Below are 20,581 nucleotides of genomic sequence, written 5' to 3' on the forward strand. Positions count from 1 at the left end.
ATCTTGGCACAGATAAGGGGCTATACTGTGGTCGTTTATCCCCCAGGTGCCTTTAACAGATATTTGTAATCTTTATGAAGATTCGGATATTTGTGCGTATGAGCTCTCTGGACGCCCGACTTACTCCTATCTATCTATTCCCCCCCCCCATACCCTCTTCTCTTTCCTATACCTATCTCTTTCTTCCCTCTTTTCTCTTTCTGATCTTCACTCAGTCTTTCTAGTTAAAATAGTTTCTATAATACTATTTTGAGAAGTCTTACCATGACACGGTATAATCTGAATTGATTTGCTTTCTCTGTTTTTTCTGTTTTCTTTTCTTATTTTACCATTCCTATCTTGGTAAAAGTATTCACAATACAGTGCTATTTGCCTGATCCACATGTTTGAATTAACTTTAACCGATGTACATTTACATTTTATATGTGATATGAGCGATACTTTGTTCACTTTGCCTTAAACGTAATAAAATTATTTACTGAAAAAAAAAAAAAGGTTAACATAGTCAATATCTTTGTAACTCCGAACGTCTTTAAAAAAAAATTATTCCTGCTATTCCATTTGATTGGGCTAAACCTCTATGCCTTTAATGTCTCCTCCACATCCTCCAATACATTCTACATTATTCTTAGTTGTTTTTCTTCATGTAGAATTAACCTACAAGGAAAGAAAGGGTATTTCTTTAATTCCGATATTTCTGTCCCATTGACTTGCATTGGTTTCCGGTATCGGAATCTGCGATACCCGATACTTTTTGGGTATCGGTCCGATCCAATCTGATCCATTATTTCACGATATCGGATGGTATCGCTCAACACTACTTGTCACTTTGATCCCTGAAGCCAGTGTCATCTGTAAAAAATATTAAAATAACAAACAAGCAATGTACTCCCTGATCCGCAGAAATCCACGAGTGTCCCACGACGATCTCCCGTGGAGAACAGCAGCATTAGCTGATGTGACCGCTGTAGTATGTACAGTATGTATTATGTAGTATGTATGCTGTATGAATGTTGTATATATGTAGTATGTATGTATGTTGTATGAATGTAGTATATATGAAGAATGTATGTATTATGTAGTATGTATGTATGCTGTATGAATGTAGTATATATGTAGTATGTATGTAGTATGTATGTAAGTTGTATGAATGTAGTATATATGATGTATGTAGTATGTATGTATGTAGTATATATGTAGTATGTATGTAGTATGTAGTATTTAGCATGTAGTATGTATGTTTGTTTTTTTTTACATTCAACACATTAGCCGGATGATGGGACTACTACTGTTCCATCATTGGCTAATGTGTCAATCACTGTCATTGTAGCAGGCATAGCCCGATGGGACTTGTAGTCCCATCGGACGATGCCTGCACGCACACACAACCCCCGGCAGGCCCACACAGACCCCCGGCAGGCCTGTACAGACCCTCGGCAGGCCCGCACAGACCCTCGGCAGGCCCGCACAGACCCTCGGCAGGCCCGCACAGACCCCCGGCAGGCCCGCACAGACCCCCGGCAGCCTGCACCTGTGTTGCCAAAATCTTGAAACCTCCCCTAAGTGTTGAACGGGGGAGGGCATGGTAACACGGGCCCCTATTGTTTTAATGGGTTTATCTATTACAGCCAAAAGGCATAGGATGTTTTTTGTTGTTGCTAGCCAACTTCTGTCAGATATGTTTAACAATTGGTTTATGTCCAGCCAATCACATGTGTAAGTCCAGGTGTGTTTTCTGATTGGCTGGTGAATTTCTGGCGGCAAGGTGCGGGCTATTTATAGCCAGCTATTTCTGTCAGAGCTCATTATCAGCTCTGACCATCAAACAATGGACCAGCTGGTGGATGACATTCTCCTCAGAGCCGGTCAGTCAGGGAGTGAGGACTGGCTGCGGACCTGTTTGGCCTTACCACAGGGCCCTGCTGCCACCGTTATGCCTTTTCAAGCACTGGAGCCGCCGGTAACCGGTGATTTACCTGAAGCTGCAGGGCGCAGTCTGCGCAAGAAGAAGCCTCCCAGGGAACGCTATTCACCGTCCCCAGCTCCAGGGAAGAGACGCCAGCCCCCTTCTAGACACCGGAGGTCTCTTTCCCCTGCTTCTTCCTCGTGGGGTAAGTGGCTGCATAAGCGTGAGGTCTTACGATCACGTCGTCCGTCATGTTCACGGGAGCCTCGGCGGAACTCGCGAGACCAGCCCAGAGGCCCCAGGACTGTTGTGTCCAGCTCACCTACTGTCTCTCTCCCTGCTGCGGTTCCTGTTATGGACACTCATAGGCCTCTGTCCTCTGCTGAGGGAGTGCCATCTGTAGGCTTGGATGGTTTAGCCTGTGCCACCCAGAGGCCTGCTATTTCTGTCTCAGCCTCTGCTTCTTCTCCCATGAACTTGCAGCTACCTGGATCCTCCTCTGGACACCAACTTCTGCCGGATTCATGGATGGACGTTGCTCATAGAGCCTGGATGTCGAACTCGGATTCCTCTGATGAAGACTTCCCTCATCATTGTGACGACATTGGCATCCCGGCTGTTGCTCCTGTGAGGTCGGCGTCTCCTGCTGTCGGTCTCCATGCTGGTGCCCGTCCTCGTCTGCCTCAGACTAGTGGTGAGAACTCTGCAGTTTCTAATTTTTCTGCCACTCAAGGTCTTTCTTTGGAATTAGTTCAATCTTTAGTTAGTCAAGCTTTGGCTAATGTGTAACCTGGGAGGCAGGGTGGGGTTGGCTCAGGGATTTCTCTTTCATTACCAATTGCTCAGTCTAATGTGTCTTAAGGTACTGTCACACTTAGCGATGTACCAGCGATCCCGACCAGTGATATGACGCGGTCAGGATCGCTGGTACATCGCTAAGTAGTCGCTAGTGAGCTGCCACATAGGCAGATCTTACTAGCGACATCGCTGGGGACGGGGATCGCTACTTACCTGTCACACCAGGCGATCCTGCGTCCTCCCGCCCGGCTCCACGCGTCGCTCGTCTCTCCACAGGAAGCGCCACAGGAAGCTGACGACGAGAAACAGTCCTGAACGTTCTCACGCGATCAGCGATAACCAGCGGGGGAGCCGGTCGTAGGTAAGTATCAGACACAGCGATATCGCTAGCAATATCGCTATAACGTCACTAGTTATAGCGATATTGCTAGCGATATCTCTTAGTGTGACATGCCCTTTAGTCTATTTATAAAGAAGCGTTAACATGTGAATTGTCCCCTCTGGGTTTCCATCTATCCACATCCATGAAAGAGAAAATCTGGAATAGGGAATATATAGATATTTTTTTCTCTATTGACAGTTAATAGGGACAAAGGGGACAAGAAAGATGACAAATCTGAGCAAGATTCAGATAAGCGCATGGCTTATTGGTCTTTCCATTCTTGGTCACAGTCGTTCGGGATCTACGCCTTGGTTTTAGGAGAAAGGTCTCCTTCTTTGTGTAGTGGTTTGTTTCAGCATTTTGATATCATCATGGAGGCGTATCACAATTTTGGCAGTGTCGCATGGTTGCAATATGATGAATCGTTCTGGCAGAAGCTGGCGGTTCATCCTTCATTACACTGGGTGTGAAAGACGTCGGGTTATGGCTTAACCTGATGTTACCCCAGTGTACTCCATCTTCCAAACCATCTGCTGGACAGACTCTTCGCAAGGGAGTTTGCTTTGCGTTTAACGAATCTACCTGTAAGTTGTTGAATTTTTGCAGGTTTCGCCATGAATGCTCTTTCTGTGGGGGCAATCGTGCTGCGTTCAAATGTTTTAAAAAACAGCAGCAACAGGGCCAGTTAACTGTCCATGGACGTGAGCAGGTTCTTAAAAGCTATGACACCAGTGAATCTGGCAAAAATGTTACCGTGGTTCGCCAGGTTCCCAGACAGACAGATGGTGCTCCTTCTCATTGAAGATTTTAGTTTTAGTTTTAAGGTTCCTAGTTTTCGGGGCCATGGTTGTTCGTTAGTAAGGAATTTGTCATCGTTTTTTTCTCATATGTTGGCAGTAGCATTGCACATTGCTAAAGAATTGCGGCTTGGCTGTATTTCTGGGCCGTTTTCTGAGCCCCCCTTTCTGGATTTTAGGATATGCCCTTTAGGGGCTGTTCCTAAAAAGGAACCTGGTGCATTTCGCATCATTCATCACTTGTCATTTCCGAAAGGGGGTTCTCTCAATGATGAGGTTGATCCTTCTACCTCATCGGTTCATTATAGCTTCTTTGATTGTATGGTTGAGCTTTTACAACATTCAGGCGCTAACTGCTTGCTGGCTAAGTCTGACATTAAGTTGGTTTTTCATTTACAGCCAATACGGCCTTCCGGTTTTAATTCTCTCGGTTTTTATTTTGATGGGCATTTTTATTTTGATCGTTGTTTGCCCATGGGCTTTTCGTTATCTTGTTTTTATTTCGAGGCTTTTTCGACCATTTTGGCGTGGACAGTGAGCTCTATTTGCCCTGTTGGCGGAGTGCTTCACTACCTCAACAACTTTTTGTTTGTTGGTAGGGAAGGCACTTCTGAGTGCCATTCTCTTTTGAATCATTTTGTGGAGCTTATGGGCCAATTTGGAGTCCCATTAGCTCCCGATAAAACTGTGCAGCCTTGTCACCACCTTGAGTATCTGGGCATTACCATCGATACTACCGAGATGGAATTCAGCTTATCTGACGAGAAAAATTGTAAGCTGGAGGGTCTGGTTTTTGCTATGCTGGGGAAGGATAAAGCGATTTTGAGGGATTTCCAATCTTTATTGGGGAGCCTCAATTTCGCTCTTCTTATAATGCCTATGGGCCACCCTTTTCTTCGGCGTCTGTATGAGGCTACAAAAGGGGCATCTTCTCCGAGATCCCATATTCGGATTACTGTTCCTTTAAAGTCTAACCTGTTGGTTTGGTCAGATTTTTTAAAAGATTTTAATGGGATTTGCTGTATCCAATCCCCTTTTTTGGCAGCGGAAGATTTAGGCTTATTTTGGCATGTTCTTCCTTCAAGGGGCTTTGGGATTCTGTATGGGAATGAATGGTGTGCTTCCTCGTGGCCTCTTTTCTTTGCAGCGGTACATTTGAGTTCTAACGCTGTGGTTTTGGATTTGCTGATAATCCTAATTTGGGTGGAGCTTTGGGGTTCTTGTTTTTCCAATCATTGGGTTTTGTTGCATTTTTCTTCCCCTGGGACTGTCATGGTCATTAACACTCTTTCGCCAAATTGGATATAGCTAACAAGCTTCTCCGACATATTGTTCTTAAATGTTTACGTATTAATTTATGGCTGACAACAGCCTTGACCACTGATTTGCATGACAATCCTGCGGTTTTCCTCTCTCACCAGCAATGGAATCGTTTTCAGGAGGCTTATCCTATGGTAAACCGCAACGGGATGGTGGTCCCTTCCGAGGTGTGGTCTCTGATTCTAGATTAACCCTAAGTTATGTCAGGAATTCGTTAGCTCCTTCAACTTGGGCTGCTTATGCAGCTGCTTGGCAGGATTGGTTTATTTTTTGTGTTTCTAGGGATTTTAATATCCTCAATAATTGAACTGATTGTGTGCTATCTTTTTGTGGTATGTTAGCCAATAGAGGCTTACGCCATTCGAGTTTGTCTAAGCTGTTCTTTGGAGTTTCCTTTTTTCTTCAGCTTTACTGAGGAACTTCATTAATGAGCCTTTTTCCTGTTAGGCAGTTCCTTAAAGATGTGAAAAAGCTGCATTTTATGGCGGATGTGCGCCGGCCGATTTCTTTGGACTTATTGCTTAAGCTTTGGTTTTCGTTAAAGGATGTTTGTTTTACCCTATTTGAAGTTTGTCTCTTTCGTTCTTGTTTTGCCACTGCATTCTTTGGGGATTTTCGTATTGGGGAATTGATCTGTTATAGTCATAATAGGGCCTCCAGCTTGCAAGCGGAGGATCTCTCATTTTTGTCTTCTGCAGGGACTTTGCTGGTTCGCCGTTCTAAGACGGATCAACTTGGATATGGTGTAACTATAAAGCTTCAGGAAATTCCGGGCTCTCCCGTGTGCCCAGTAGCTTATCTTTATCTTTATGGTGTTCCATACGGCTGCACGTGGCAGGCCCCTTGTGTGTTCATCAAAATGGGGAACCTGTTACTTGTTTTCAATTTTCTGCAGTACTTAAAAAATGCCTGGGTCGTCTGAACTTAGGGCTTTTGAATTTTTCGTCACATTCATTTCGAATGGGGGCTGCCACTGAGGCGGCTAGAGCAGGTTTAGGGGATATGCAAATTCAGCATCTGGGGCGTTGGGATTCTAATAGAGCTAAATTGTACATACGTCCTGCTCTGTTGGTTTAACTGTTTTATTCTTTTATACGTCCTATTATCATATGGATTGTTGGCCACTCATTCATCTATTGGGCCCGAAAGAGAGCTTTGGTTCGCTCTTATGGTGAGAATCTATCATTTGACACCTCGCAAGTGGCCATCTACTGGCTTGGGATGAGAGGCATGTGTTTGCCCCATGTGTGCCCGTGCCTTAGTCAACTTTCAAGGGTCTTCCCGCCTCCTGATCTTATCTTATTGCACGTTGGCGGGAACGATATTGGCAAGGTCCCAACCTTAGACCTTTTAGCGTATTTTAAGCGGGACCTGAATTTGATCAAGTCCATGTTCCCTGTGTCTTGGTTGATTTTGCCCGAGATCGTTCCTCGCCTTATTTGGGCTTCTGATAAGTTAAAGTTCATGGAGAGCATCAGAAAAAGGGCCAACAGGTGTTTGGAAAGATTTTTACAGTCAACAGGCGATATGTCTTATTGTCATGTCCATCTTGGGGGTTATCTTCCGGGTTTGTATAGGCCGGACGGTGTCCATTTGGGAGATATTGGCCTGGATATATTTAATCTTGGTCTTCAGACTGCTGTGGAATCTTGTCTTTCTCGGCTGTAGGGGGATTCTCATCTTTGATGTTCAGCCTTTTGGGACAAAAATATCCCAATTTTATTGGGATGATTTTGGTCTTCGGTTTTAATAAAGGACTTTATTTTGGAGAGTATGGTGGATTAAAGGACTTTATTTTGGAAAGTATGGTGGTTATGGTAATTTTGGAGGAATTTGAAATATAATGGTATTTATTTAATTATTTTATTCTGTTTTAAACCTTAATAAAGCCTCACGGCCACAAGATTTTATTCCACATCAGTCTGAGTCAGTTTGCATTATTTTTATTAATTTTATTAATTTAAAAGGGAATAAGTGGGCCTTATGTTCCCATGAAACCTCCCCTAAGAGTTTAACGGGGGAGGGCATGGTAACACGGGCCCCTATTGTTTCAATGGGTTTATCTATTACAGCCAAAAGGCATAGGATGCTTTTTGTTGTTGCTAGCAAACTTCTGTCAGGTATGTTTAACAATTGATTTATGTCCAGCCAATCATATCTGTAAGTCCAGGTGTGTTTTTTGATTGGCTGGTGAATTTCTGGCAGCAAGGTGCGGGCTATTTATAGCCAGCTATTCCTGTCAGAGCTCATTATCAGCTCTGACCATCAAACAATGCCCTTCCTCCCACCCTACAAAAATAAAAAGGGGGAGATACAATCAGGAGTGGTGTTTGTTTTTTATCGTATCGCTAGTATTTTTTGTTGATAGCGGGTAAGTTTTTTTCCTTTTGTTTTTTATTTTAAAAAAATCTATATTTTGTTTTTACTTTCGTGTGCTTGTGCTTAATTCTTATCTTTCTTCTTTCTTCATGTCGTGAGGTTCATTAGAGGGGTAAAAATAACCCAATTTTATTGGGATGATTTTTGTCTTCGGCTTTAATAAAGGACTTTATTTTGGAAAGTATGGTGGATTAAAGGACTTTATTTTGGAAAGTATGGTGGTTATGATAATTTTGGAGGAATTTTAAATAAAATGGTATTTATTTAATTATTTTATTCTGTTTTAAACCTTAATAAAGACTCACGGCCACAAGATTTTATTCCACATCAGTCTGAGTCAGTTTGCATTATTTATATTAACTTTATTAATTTAAAAGGGAATAAGTGGGCCTTGTGTTCCCATGCTATATGGGCTGGCTGCATCCTGTAGTGAATTTATTCAAAGACCTGGGCAGGTAAGTGGTGCTGCCTTTTTTCTGCTTTTTTTAATTTTTTGGGGATTTTAGTTCTCTTTTTGTGCCTTGCTATTAGTCCACTTTACTGGTAGCACAAAAGCTTTTTAAAAGCAAAGAGGCTCACCCGCAAAAATTCAGAAAATTCTCAGCTCCCAAATCGAAAACCCCTTTCCCTTCTTAGCCCCACAGTATACCTTAACCACATGTTGCATCCACGTTATGGGTACATGCCTCCAGAAGCACAGGTTGGGCATAATGTACTGGTGACTGCAACGTACTGGTCACTACAGAGTACTGCTCAATACAACGGCAGTTTGCAATTTTCACTCGGCAACATTCATTGCTGCTTGCTTCTGGAAAATACCCATGGAGTCAAAATTGTCACTACACCTCTAGATAAATTCCCCAAGGGGTATAGTTTCCCAAATGGGGTCACTTGAGGGGGATTCTGCTCTTTTAGCAATTAGGGGCTCTGTATATGGAGTTCGAAAACGGTTCTAGGAAAATCTGTGCTCATGGAGGCAAATAGCGCTCTGTTCTTCCAGAGTCTCTCCGTGTGGCAAAGTAGTACTGTACAGCCATATATTTCGACATTTAGTAGAACAAAGTTTGGTGCCATTTTTACTCACCTGTTGTGAGAAAAAGTAAAATCTTTGGTTAAAACAACATTTTTGTGGTAAAAATGTATTTTTTTTGTCTTCGCTTCCCAATGGTTTAAAATTCTGTGAAACACCCATGCTGTCAATATGATCATTGCACCCCTAGATGAATTCATTGAGAGGTGTAGTTCATAAAATTAGTTCACTTATGGGGGGTTCTGCTGTTCTGGAACCTCATGGGCTCTCCCAGTGGGTCATTGCACCTGCAAACCATAACAGTAAAATCTGGCACCTCTTGCCTTCTGAGCTTTGCATTGTGGCTGAAAAATATTTCCCGATTTCATGTAGGGTATTAGCGCACTCAGGAAAAAATGGATATTAGTTTGTTGCAAAAAAAATTTCCTAGTAGCCCTTCGAAAAATTAAAAACTTGTGGCTAAAACAACAATTTAGTGGAAAAAATGGAATTTATTCTTTCTTCACCGCTCAGTGGTATAAAACTCTGTGAGGCACATGTGGTGTCAATATGATCACTGCACCCATAGATGAATTTATTGGGGAGTGTAGTTTGTAAAATGAGTTCACATGTAGGGGGTTTCTATTGTTTTGGCACCTCAGGGGCTCTGCCAATGTGACATGGCACCCTCAAACCATTCCAGCAAAATCTGAACTCCAATATGGCGCCTCCTAACCTTGTGGGCTTTGCACTGTGCCTCAAAAGTAGTATTCACCTACATATGGGTATCAGCATACTCAAGAGAAATTGCACAACAAATTGTATGGTGTAATTTCTCTTGTTACCCTTATGAAAATGCAAAATTTGGGGCTAAAATAACATTTTTGTGAGGAAAATGTTCACTGCTCAATGCTATAAACTTCTGCAAAGCATCTGGGTGTTCAAGGTGCTTACTATGCATCTAAAAACATTCCTTAAGGGGTGTAGTTTCCAAAATGGGTCACTTATGGGGGGTTTCCAATGGTTAGGCAAATCAGGGGCTCTCCAAGCGCGACATTGCATCCAATCTCAATTCCAGCCAATTTTGAGTTGAAAAAGTAAAATGGTGCTCCTTCCCTTCCGAGCTCTGCCATGTTCCCAAGCAGTGGTTTACCCTCACATATGGGGTATAAGCATACTCAGGACAAATTGTACAACAACTTTTGTGGTCCAATTTCTGCTGTTACCCTTGGGAAAATAAAATATTGGGGGCAAAAAGATCATTTTTGTGAAAAAAAATGATTTTTTGTTTTTACGGCTCTATGTCATAAACTTCTGCGAAGCACATGGGGGTTCAAAGTGCTCACCACACATCTAGGTAAGTTTCTTAGGGGTGTCACGATGACCCGTCCTGTGTGACGTGACCCGCAGGCCAGTAACTAAAACAACAAGACGCGGCACGTGATACTGTCCTGTGTGACACAGCCCGCAGGCCGGTAACTAAAACAGCAAGACATGGGGAAAGGGGAAACATTTACAATGGTGGTCCCTGAGATAGGGTAAGGGGATGTGGAGACCTCCTGCACTCCCCTGAGTCAGTGTCCCTAACGCGCCTAACGTTCCCTATGCCGGTTCTGCACCCGGCGCCGATCAGGAACCTGTCGCCCAAGCACACCCTACACCTATCCCTTGCTAGGGAACTGGGTAGCGCAGGCACTGGCCCCACCGCTGTACTAATACACACTAAGGAAAAACACAAACAGGGAAACACCACTTAGCTTTACTCTGTTGCTCTTGCTCCTGGCAACAGAGTCCACCACCAGAAAGCAGCTCTCCTCCTGAATCGCAGCCACCAAGCTCTGTCAGAGCTACAAGGAAATCCCCTATGACTCCTTCCACACCAGGGCTAAGACAGTACTGCAAGGAATGCTCTCCAGCTCCTTCCTCCACCAAGGATGGTTGAAATGAACACTATCACCAACACTGATTGCAACACCTGTGACTCTTTTATAGCACAGCCAAAGCAATCACACCTGCATTATAATCATGTGCACTCAACTAAAGAAACAAGAGTGCAATGACGCTTACCACTACCGGGGCAAACTTAGAACAAACGACACCACAGTGCAATAATCCTAATGGCCACTGGGGGAAAAAACAAACTTAAGCACAGCTTAAGAAAGAAAAAGGTTACCTGTGCATTTTATCAGTCCTGATCCAGCATGGATCATGACAAGTGGGTTTACTTTCCAAAATAGTGTCACTTGTGGGGATTTCCACCTCCACTGTTTAGGCACATCAGGGGCTCTCCAAATGCAACATTCCATCCAATTTTGCATTGAAAAGTCAAATGGCGCTCCTTCCCTCTGAGCTCTGCCATGCGCCCAAACAGTGGTTTACCTGCATATATTGGGTATCAGCGTACTTAAGACAAATTGTACAACTTTTGAGGTCCAATTTCTCCTGTTACCCTTGGTAAAATAAAAAAAATGGATCTGAAGTAATTTTTTTGTGACAAAAGCAACAGAAGTGTGGAGTAAATGATAGAGCAATAGTAATCAGTGTAGATGGTGAATCCAGTTCTAGATTAAAGTAAAAGACGCATTGATTAAACTCAGCACAATCCTTCTGATTGTCCCTCTGCCAGTTTCCTCACTTTCCTGCCTCCATCCCATTAGCATAAAGTCTAAAAAGCTGTGCCACCCAATGTCATAGAATCATAGAATCATAGAATCATAGAATCGTAGAGTTGGAAGGGACCTCCTGGGCCATCTGGTCCAACCCCCTGCTCAAAGCAGGATTCGCTAAATCATCCCAGTCAGATGTCTGTCCAGCCTCTGTTTGAAGACTTCCATTGAAGGAGAACTCACCACTTCTCGTGGCAGCCTGTTCCACTCATTGATCACTCTAACTGTCAAAAAGTTTTTTCTAATATCTAATCTGTGTCTCCTCCCATTCAGTTTCATCCCATTGCTTCTAGTCTTTCCTTGTGCAAATGAGAATAAAGTTGATCCTTCTACAATGTGACAGCCCTTTAGATATTTGTAGACAGCTATTAAGTCTCCTCTCAGTCTTCTCTTTTGCAAACTAAACATTCCCAAATCCTGCAACCTTTCCTCATAAGACAGGGTTTGCAGACCGGTCACCATTCTGGTCGCTCTTTTCTGAACTTGCTCCAGTTTGTTGATGTCTTTTTTAAAATGTGGTGCCCAAAACTGGACACAATATTCCAGATGAGGTCTGACCAAAGAGGAGTAGAGGGAAATAATGACTTCACGTGATCTAGACTGTATGCTTCTGTTAATACATCCTAGAATTGCATTTGCCTTTTTTGCTGCTGCATCACACTGTTGACTCATATTCAGTCTGTGATCTATTAGTATACCCAAGTCTTTTTCACATGTGCTGTCACTTAGCCCTATTCCTCCCATTCTATATATGCTTTTTCCATTTTTATTGCCCAGATGTAGTACTTTGCATTTCTCCCTGTTAAAAACCATTCTGTTAGTTGCTGCCCACTTCTCCAGTTTATTTAAATCTTTTTGAATCCTCTCTCTCTCTTCTCTAGTATTAGCTATCCCTCCTAGCTTTGTGTCAAGGTGTGTTGGTGGGAGGTTTAGGTTTGATCCCAATGAAGTTGAGCTTTTTTTTTTCCAGAGTGGATGGTGAATACAGGAGGCAGGGGTAGAGCAAACATTTGCTGGTAAGTGATGAAAAAAGCAAATTTCTTTGAGACTATATAATCGAAAGTTTCCTATATTTGCGTGTACTATTGATTTTGGCCAAGTTTGTTGAATGTCCAGTTCCCATTCAAGTCATTTTACTGAGTGGGAAAAAGTGTTACCCGTGCCTTAGGCAGTGTTAAGACCTTGCAATCGAGAAAGCCTTATCCTGCCAAGTGACATGGCAAAGCAAACAGTTTAAGCGGCAGAGATTCCTTGCGAGTCTTGACACTTAGCTTGAGTGGTGCGCTAGCCAAATTTGAAAAAGGTTGGAGATGCTGGGGATTGAAGCCAGGACCTCATATATGCAAAGCATGCGCTCTACCACTGAGCTACATCCCTAAAAGTGTACCGGAAGCCTGGAGCAATCACATGTATTTGCTTCACACAGCGGCTGCAGGAAGCAAACAAGGGTGAGAAAAAGCGACCACCAAACGGAAGTGTGTTCCTTGCACACACATACAGGCTGGCCAAGGAGAAGCCGGGAATTGAACCCAGGGCCTCACACATGCAAAGCGTGTGCTCTACCACTGAGGTACATCCCCAGTTATTAATTGTTTGAAAATGGAAGGTTTTTTTTTCAAATCTAGAATAACTTGCCATTTTGGAGTCGAGAGTAGTAACTGTACTTTCAAGTAACTTTTCAGAATACGCTGCAGTGTGTGTACATGGGAAATCAGACTATTTCTGACCCTTATATGTCTTGTATTCTGCATTTTCACCGGTTCTCCCCTCTGCAAACTCTAACTCTACATTGTCAATTGACTCCGGGCTTTTCGGAGGAGGCTAGCAACTCTGGGCTCTACCATATACAGCGCAGCACACAGAGAAGGTTTCTTGGCCTTCATTAGTCAACACATAGACAAACGCAGCAGAAGTGTGGAGTATATGACAGAGCAATAGTAATCAGTGTAGATGGTGAATCCAGCTCTAGGTTAAAGTAAAAGACGCGTGATTAAGCTCAGCACAATCCTTCTGATTGTCCCTCTGCCAGTTTTCTCACCTTCCCGCCTCCATCCCATTAGCATAAAGTCTAAAAAGCTGTGCAACCCAATGTCAAGGTGTGTTGGTGGGAGGTTTAGGGTGGATGGTGAATACAGGAGGCAGGGGTAGAGCAAACCTTGGCTGGTAAGTGGTGAAAAAAGCAAATATCTTTGAGACTATATAATCGAAAGTCTCCTATATTTGCGTGTACTATTGATTTTGGCCAAGTTTGTTGAATGTCCAGTTCCCATTCAAGTCATTTTACTGAGTGGGAAAAAGTGTTGCCCGTGGCTTAGGCAGTGTTAAGACCTTGAAATCGAGAAAGCCTTGTCCTGCCAAGTGACATGGCAAAGCAAACAGTTTAAGCGGCAGAGATTCCTTGCGAGTCTTGACACTTAGCTTGAGTGGTGCGCTAGCCAAAGATGTCTAGCCATATTTGAAAAAGGTTGGAGATACTGGGGATTGAACCCAGGACCTCATACATGCGAAGCATGCGCTCTACCACTGAGCTACATCCCCAAAAATGTACTGGAAGCCTGGAGCACTCACACGTATTTACTTCACACAGCGGCTGCAGGAAGCGAACAAGGGTGAGAAAAAGTGACCACCAAAAGGAAGTGCGTTCCTTGCACATACATGCAGGCTGGCCATGGAGATGCCGGGGATTGAACCCTGGGCCTCACACATGCAAAGCTCTACCACTGAGCTACATCCCCAGTGACGAACTGTGTGAAAATGCAAGTTTTTTTTTTCAAACCTAGAATAACTTGCCATTTTGGAGTCGAGAGTAGTAACTGTACTTTCAAGTAACTTTTCAGAATACGCTGCAGTGTGTGTACATGGGAAATCAGACTATTTCTGACCCTTATATGTCTTGTATTCTGCATTTTCACCGGTTCTCCCCTCTGTAAACTCTAGCTCTACATTGTCAATTGACTCCAGGCTTTTGGGAGGAGACTAGCAACTCTGGGCTCTACCATATACAGCGCAGCACACAGAGAAGGTTTCCTGGCCTTCATTAGTCAACACACAGACAAACGCAGCAGAAGTGTGGAGTATATGACAGAGCAATAGTAATCAGTGTAGATGGTGAATCCAGCTCTAGGTTAAAGTAAAAGACGCGTGATTAAGCTCAGCACAATCCTTCTGATTGTCCCTCTGCCAGTTTTCTCACCTTCCCGCCTCCTATATCATTAGCATAAAGTCTAAAAAGCTGTGCCACCCAATGTCAAGGTGTGTTGGTGGGAGGTTTAGGTTTGATCCCAATGAAGTTGAGCTGTGTTTTTTCAGAATGGATGGTGAATACAGGAGGCAGGGGTAGAGCAAACCTTGGCTGGTAAGTGGTGAAAAAAGCAAATATCTTTGAGACTATATAATCGAAAGTCTCCTATATTTGCGTGTACTATTGATTTTGCCCAAGTTTGTTGAATGTCCAGTTCCCATTCAAGTCATTTTACTGAGTGGGAAAAAGTGTTGCCCGTGGCTTAAGCAGTGTTAAGACCTTGCAGTCGAGAAAGCCTTGTCCTGCCAAGTGACATGGCAAAGCAAACAGTTAAAGCGGCAGAGATTCCTTGCGAGTCTTGACACTTAGCTTGAGTGGTGCGCTAGCCAAAGATGTCTAGCCATATTTGAAAAAGGTTGGAGATGCTGGGGATTGAACACAGGTCCTCATACATGCGAAGCATGCGCTCTACCACTGAGCTACATCCCCAAAAGTGTACCAGAAACCTGGAGCACTCACACGTATTTACTTCACACAGCGGCTGCAGGAAGCGAACAAGGGTGAGAAAAAGTGACCACCAAAAGTAAGTGCGTTCCTTGCACATACATGCAGGCTGGCCATGGAGATGCCGGGGATTGAACACGGGGCCTCACACATGCAAAGCGTGCGCTCTACCACTGAGCTGCATTCCCAGTTTCTAACTGTGTGAAAATGCAAGTTTTTTTTTTTCAAACCTAGAATAATTTGCCATTTTGGAGTCGAGAGTAGTAACTGTACTTTCGAGTAACTTTTCAGAATACGCTGCAGTGTGTGTACATGGGAAATCAGACTATTTCTGACCCTTATATGTCTTGTATTCTGCATTTTCACCGGTTCTCCCCTCTGCAAACTCTAGCTCTACATTGTCAATTGACTCCAGGCTTTTGGGAGGAGACTAGCAACTCTGGGCTCTACCATATACAGCGCAGCACACAGAGAAGGTTTCCTGGCCTTCATTAGTCAACACACAGACAAATGCAGCAGAAGTGTGGAGTATATGACAGAGCAATAGTAATCAGTGTAGATGGTGAATCCAGCTCTAGGTTAAAGTAAAAGACGTGTGATTAAGCACAGCACAATCCTTCTGATTGTCCCTCTGCCAGTTTTCTCACCTTCCCGCCTCCTATATCATTAGCATAAAGTCTAAAAAGCTGTGCCACCCAATGTCAAGGTGTGTTGGTGGGAGGTTTAGGTTTGATCCCAATGAAGTTGAGCTGTCTTTTTTCAGAGTGGATGGTGAATACTGGAGGCAGGGGTAGAGCAAACCTTGGCTGGTAAGTGGTGAAAAAAGCAAATATCTTTGAGACTATATAATCGAAAGTCTCCTATATTTGCGTGTACTATTGATTTTGGCCAAGTTTGTTGAATGTCCAGTTCCCATTCAAGTCATTTTACTGAGTGGGAAAAAGTGTTGCCCGTGGCTTAGGCAGTGTTAAGACCTTGCAATCGAGAAAGCCTTGTCCTGCCAAGTGACATGGCAAAGCAAACAGTTTAAGCGGCAGAGATTCCTTGCGAGTCTTGACACTTAGCTTGAGTGGTGTGCTAGCCAAAGATGTCTAGCCATATTTGAAAAAGGTTGGAGATGCTGGGGATTGTACCCAGGACCTCATACATATGAGCTACATCCCCAAAAGTGTACCGGAATCCTGGAGCACTCACACGTATTTACTTCACACAGAGGCTGCAGGAAGCGAACCAGGGTGAGAAAAAGTGACCACCAAAAGGAAGTGTGTTCCTTGCACATACATGCAGGCTGCCCATGGAGATGCCAGGGATTGAACCCGGGGCCTCACACATGCAAAGCGTGCGCTCTACCACTGAGCTACATCCCCAAAAGTGTACCGGAAGCCTGGAGCACTCACACGTATTTACTTCACACAGCGGCTGCAGGAAGCGAACAAGGGTGAGAAAAAGTGACCACCAAAAGGAAGTGCGTTCCTTGCACATACATGCAGGCTGGCCATGGAGATGCCGGGGATTGAACCCAGGGCCTCACACATGCAAAGCGTGCGCTCTACCACTGAGCTACATCCCCAGTTACACACTGTGTGAAAATGCAAGTTTTTTCTTTCAAACCTAGAATAACTTGCCATTTTGGAGTCGAGAGTAGTAACTGTACTTTGAAGTAACTTTTCAGAATACGTTGCAGTGTGTGTACATGGGAAATCAGACTATTTCTGACCCTTATATGTCTTGTATTCTGCATTTTCACCGGTTCTCCCCTCTGCAAACTCTAGCTCTACATTGTCAAATGACTCCAGGCTTTTGGGAGGAGACTAGCAACTCTGGGCTCTACCATATACAGCGCAGCACACAGAGAAGGTTTCCTGGCCTTCATTAGTCAACACACAGACAAACGCAGCAGAAGTGTGGAGTATATGACAGAGCAATAGTAATCAGTGTAGATGGTGAATCCAGCTCTAGGCTAAAGTAAAAGACGCGTGATTAAGCTCAGCACAATCCTTCTGATTGTCCCTCTGCCAGTTTTCTCACCTTCCCGCCTCCTATATCATTAGCATAAAGTCTAAAAAGCTGTGCAACCCAATGTCAAGGTGTGTTGGTGGGAGGTTTAGGTTTGATCCCAATGAAGTTGAGCTGTCTTTTTTCAGAGTGGATGGTGAATACAGGAGGCAGGGGTAGAGCAAACCTTGGCTGGTAAGTGGTGAAAAAAGCAAATATCTTTGAGACTATATAATCGAAAGTCTCCTATATTTGCGTGTACTATTGATTTTGGCCAAGTTTGTTGAATGTCCAGTTCCCATTCAAGTCATTTTACTGAGTGGGAAAAAGTGTTGCCTGTGGCTTAGGCAGTGTTAAGACCTTGCAATCGAGAAAGCCTTGTCCTGCCAAGTGACATGGCAAAGCAAACAGTTTAAGCGGCAGAGATTCCTTGCGAGTCTTAACACTTAGCTTGAGTGGTGCGCTAGCCAAAGATGTCTAGCCATATTTGAAAAAGGTTGGAGATGCTGGGGATTGAACCCAGGACCTCATACATGCGAAGCACGCGCTCTACCACTGAGCTACATCCCCAAAAGTGTACTGGAAGCCTGGAGCACTCACACGTATTTAATTCACACAGCGGCTGCAGGATGCGAACAAGGGTGAGAAAAAGTGACCACCAAAAGGAAGTACGTTACTTGCACATACATGCAGGCTGGCCAGGGAGATGCCGGGGATTGAACCCGGGGCGTCACACATGCCAAGCGTGCGCTCTACCACTGAGCTACATCCCCAGTTACGAACTGTGTGAAAATCCAAGTTTCTTTTTTTCAAACCTAGAATAACTTGCCATTTTGGAGTCGAGAGTAGTAACTGTACTTTCAAGTAACTTTTCAGAATACGCTGCAGTGTGTGTACATGGGAAATCAGACTATTTCTGACCCTTATATGTCTTGTATTCTGCATTTTCACCGGTTCTCCCCTCTGCAAACTCTAGCTCTACATTGTCAATTGACTCCAGGCTTTTGGGAGGAGAGTAGCAACTCTGGGCTCTACCATATACAGCGCAGCACACAGAGAAGGTTTCCTGGCCTTCATTAGTCAACACACAGACAAACGCAGCAGAAGTGTGGAGTATATGACAGAGCAATAGTAATCAGTGTAGATGGTGATTCCAGCTCTAGGTTAAAGTAAAAGACGCGTGATTAAGCTCAGCACAATCCTTCTGATTGTCCCTCTGCCAGTTTTCTCACCTTCCCGCCTCCTATATCATTAGCATAAAGTCTTAAAAGCTGTGCCACCCAATGTCAAGGTGTGTTGGTGGGAGGTTTAAGTTTGATCCCAATGAAGTTGAGCTGTCTTTTTTCAGCGTGGATGGTGAATACAGGAGCCAGGGGTAGAGCAAACCTTGGCTGGTAAGTGGTGAAAAAAGCAAATATCTTTGAGACTATATAATCGAATGTCTCCTTTATTTGCATGTACTATTGATTTTGGCCAAGTTTGTTGAATGTCCAGTTCCCATTCAAGTCATTTTACTGAGTGGGAAACAGTGTTGCCCGTGGCTTAGGCAGTGTTAAGACCTTGCAATCGAGAAAGCCTTGTCCTGCCAAGTGACATGGCAAAGCAAACAGTTTAAGTGGCAGACATTCCTTGCGAGTCTTGACACTTAGCTTGAGTGGTGCGCTAGCCAAAGATGTCTAGCCATATTTTAAAAAGGTTGGAGATGCTGGGGATTGAACCCAGGACCTCATACATGCGAAGCATGCGCTCTACCACTGAGCTACATCCCCAAAAGTGTACCGGGAGCCTGGAGCACTCACACGTATTTACTTCACACAGCGGCTGCAGGAAGCGAACAAGGGTGAGAAAAAGTGACCACCAAAAGGAATAGCGTTCCTTGCACATACATGCAGGGTGGCCATGGAGATGCCAGGGATTGAACCCGGGACCTCACACATGCAAAGCGTGCGCTCTACCACTGAGCTGCATCCCCAGTTACGAACTGTGTGAAAATGCAAGTTTTTTTTTTTCAAACCTAGAATAACTTGCCATTTTGGAGTCGAGAGTAGTAACTGTACTTATAAGTAACTTTTCAGAATACGCTGCAGTGTGTGTACATGGGAAATCAGACTATTTCTGAACCTTATATGTCTTGTATTCTGCATTTTCACCGGTTCTCCCCTCTGCAAACTCTAGCTCTACATTGTCAAATGACTCCAGGCTTTTGGGAGGAGACTAGCAACTCTGGGCTCTACCATATACAGCGCAGCACACAGAGAAGGTTTCCTGGCCTTCATTAGTCAACACACAGACAAACGCAGCAGAAGTGTGGAGTATATGACAGAGCAATAGTAATCAGTGTAGATGGTGAATCCAGCTCTAGGCTAAAGTAAAAGACGCGTGATTAAGCTCAGCACAATCCTTCTGATTGTCCCTCTGCCAGTTTTCTCACCTTCCCGCCTCCTATATCATTAGCATAAAGTCTAAAAAGCTGTGCAACCCAATGTCAAGGTGTGTTGGTGGGAGGTTTAGGTTTGATCCCAATGAAGTTGAGCTGTCTTTTTTCAGAGTGGATGGTGAATACAGGAGGCAGGGGTAGAGCAAACCTTGGCTGGTAAGTGGTGAAAAAAGCAAATATCTTTGAGACTATATAATCGAAAGTCTCCTATATTTGCGTGTACTATTGATTTTGGCCAAGTTTGTTGAATGTCCAGTTCCCATTCAAGTCATTTTACTGAGTGGGAAAAAGTGTTGCCTGTGGCTTAGGCAGTGTTAAGACCTTGCAATCGAGAAAGCCTTGTCCTGCCAAGTGACATGGCAAAGCAAACAGTTTAAGCGGCAGAGATTCCTTGCGAGTCTTAACACTTAGCTTGAGTGGTGCGCTAGCCAAAGATGTCTAGCCATATTTGAAAAAGGTTGGAGATGCTGGGGATTGAACCCAGGACCTCATACATGCGAAGCACGCGCTCTACCACTGAGCTACATCCCCAAAAGTGTACTGGAAGCCTGGAGCACTCACACGTATTTAATTCACACAGCGGCTGCAGGATGCGAACAAGGGTGAGAAAAAGTGACCACCAAAAGGAAGTACGTTACTTGCACATACATGCAGGCTGGCCAGGGAGATGCCGGGGATTGAACCCGGGGCGTCACACATGCCAAGCGTGCGCTCTACCACTGAGCTACATCCCCAGTTACGAACTGTGTGAAAATCCAAGTTTCTTTTTTTCAAACCTAGAATAACTTGCCATTTTGGAGTCGAGAGTAGTAACTGTACTTTCAAGTAACTTTTCAGAATACGCTGCAGTGTGTGTACATGGGAAATCAGACTATTTCTGACCCTTATATGTCTTGTATTCTGCATTTTCACCGGTTCTCCCCTCTGCAAACTCTAGCTCTACATTGTCAATTGACTCCAGGCTTTTGGGAGGAGACTAGCAACTCTGGGCTCTACCATATACAGCGCAGCACACAGAGAAGGTTTCCTGGCCTTCATTAGTCAACACACAGACAAACGCAGCAGAAGTGTGGAGTATATGACAGAGCAATAGTAATCAGTGTAGATGGTGAATCCAGCTCTAGGTTAAAGTAAAAGACGCGTGATT

General features: G+C 44.0%; 13 non-coding genes across 13 annotated transcripts; all 13 read right to left on the reverse strand.

The window, feature by feature from the left end:
- Window positions 1-12,562: 12,562 nt before the first annotated feature.
- On the reverse strand, window positions 12,563-12,634 carry TRNAA-UGC (transfer RNA alanine (anticodon UGC)). The gene has a single exon. It is a non-coding gene; the product is annotated as a tRNA-Ala (tRNA).
- A 131-nt stretch (window positions 12,635-12,765) lies between these two features.
- TRNAA-UGC (transfer RNA alanine (anticodon UGC)) lies at window positions 12,766-12,837 on the reverse strand. The gene has a single exon. It is a non-coding gene; the product is annotated as a tRNA-Ala (tRNA).
- An 886-nt stretch (window positions 12,838-13,723) lies between these two features.
- TRNAA-CGC (transfer RNA alanine (anticodon CGC)) lies at window positions 13,724-13,795 on the reverse strand. Its single transcript has one exon. It is a non-coding gene; the product is annotated as a tRNA-Ala (tRNA).
- A 1,120-nt stretch (window positions 13,796-14,915) lies between these two features.
- On the reverse strand, window positions 14,916-14,987 carry TRNAA-CGC (transfer RNA alanine (anticodon CGC)). Its single transcript has one exon. It is a non-coding gene; the product is annotated as a tRNA-Ala (tRNA).
- A 131-nt stretch (window positions 14,988-15,118) lies between these two features.
- Window positions 15,119-15,190, reverse strand: TRNAA-UGC (transfer RNA alanine (anticodon UGC)). The gene has a single exon. It is a non-coding gene; the product is annotated as a tRNA-Ala (tRNA).
- Window positions 15,191-16,297: 1,107 nt separating this feature from the next.
- TRNAA-UGC (transfer RNA alanine (anticodon UGC)) lies at window positions 16,298-16,369 on the reverse strand. The gene has a single exon. It is a non-coding gene; the product is annotated as a tRNA-Ala (tRNA).
- Window positions 16,370-16,500: 131 nt separating this feature from the next.
- On the reverse strand, window positions 16,501-16,572 carry TRNAA-UGC (transfer RNA alanine (anticodon UGC)). The gene has a single exon. It is a non-coding gene; the product is annotated as a tRNA-Ala (tRNA).
- A 923-nt stretch (window positions 16,573-17,495) lies between these two features.
- On the reverse strand, window positions 17,496-17,567 carry TRNAA-CGC (transfer RNA alanine (anticodon CGC)). Its single transcript has one exon. It is a non-coding gene; the product is annotated as a tRNA-Ala (tRNA).
- A 131-nt stretch (window positions 17,568-17,698) lies between these two features.
- Window positions 17,699-17,770, reverse strand: TRNAA-GGC (transfer RNA alanine (anticodon GGC)). Its single transcript has one exon. It is a non-coding gene; the product is annotated as a tRNA-Ala (tRNA).
- A 924-nt stretch (window positions 17,771-18,694) lies between these two features.
- On the reverse strand, window positions 18,695-18,766 carry TRNAA-CGC (transfer RNA alanine (anticodon CGC)). Its single transcript has one exon. It is a non-coding gene; the product is annotated as a tRNA-Ala (tRNA).
- Window positions 18,767-18,897: 131 nt separating this feature from the next.
- Window positions 18,898-18,969, reverse strand: TRNAA-UGC (transfer RNA alanine (anticodon UGC)). Its single transcript has one exon. It is a non-coding gene; the product is annotated as a tRNA-Ala (tRNA).
- A 924-nt stretch (window positions 18,970-19,893) lies between these two features.
- On the reverse strand, window positions 19,894-19,965 carry TRNAA-CGC (transfer RNA alanine (anticodon CGC)). Its single transcript has one exon. It is a non-coding gene; the product is annotated as a tRNA-Ala (tRNA).
- Window positions 19,966-20,096: 131 nt separating this feature from the next.
- Window positions 20,097-20,168, reverse strand: TRNAA-GGC (transfer RNA alanine (anticodon GGC)). The gene has a single exon. It is a non-coding gene; the product is annotated as a tRNA-Ala (tRNA).
- Window positions 20,169-20,581: the final 413 nt, after the last annotated feature.

Source organism: Dendrobates tinctorius, unplaced genomic scaffold (genome assembly GCF_039654945.1).
Source record: "Dendrobates tinctorius isolate UK_male_01 unplaced genomic scaffold, ASM3965494v1 ptg000011l, whole genome shotgun sequence".
Taxonomy (NCBI): domain Eukaryota; kingdom Metazoa; phylum Chordata; class Amphibia; order Anura; family Dendrobatidae; genus Dendrobates; species Dendrobates tinctorius.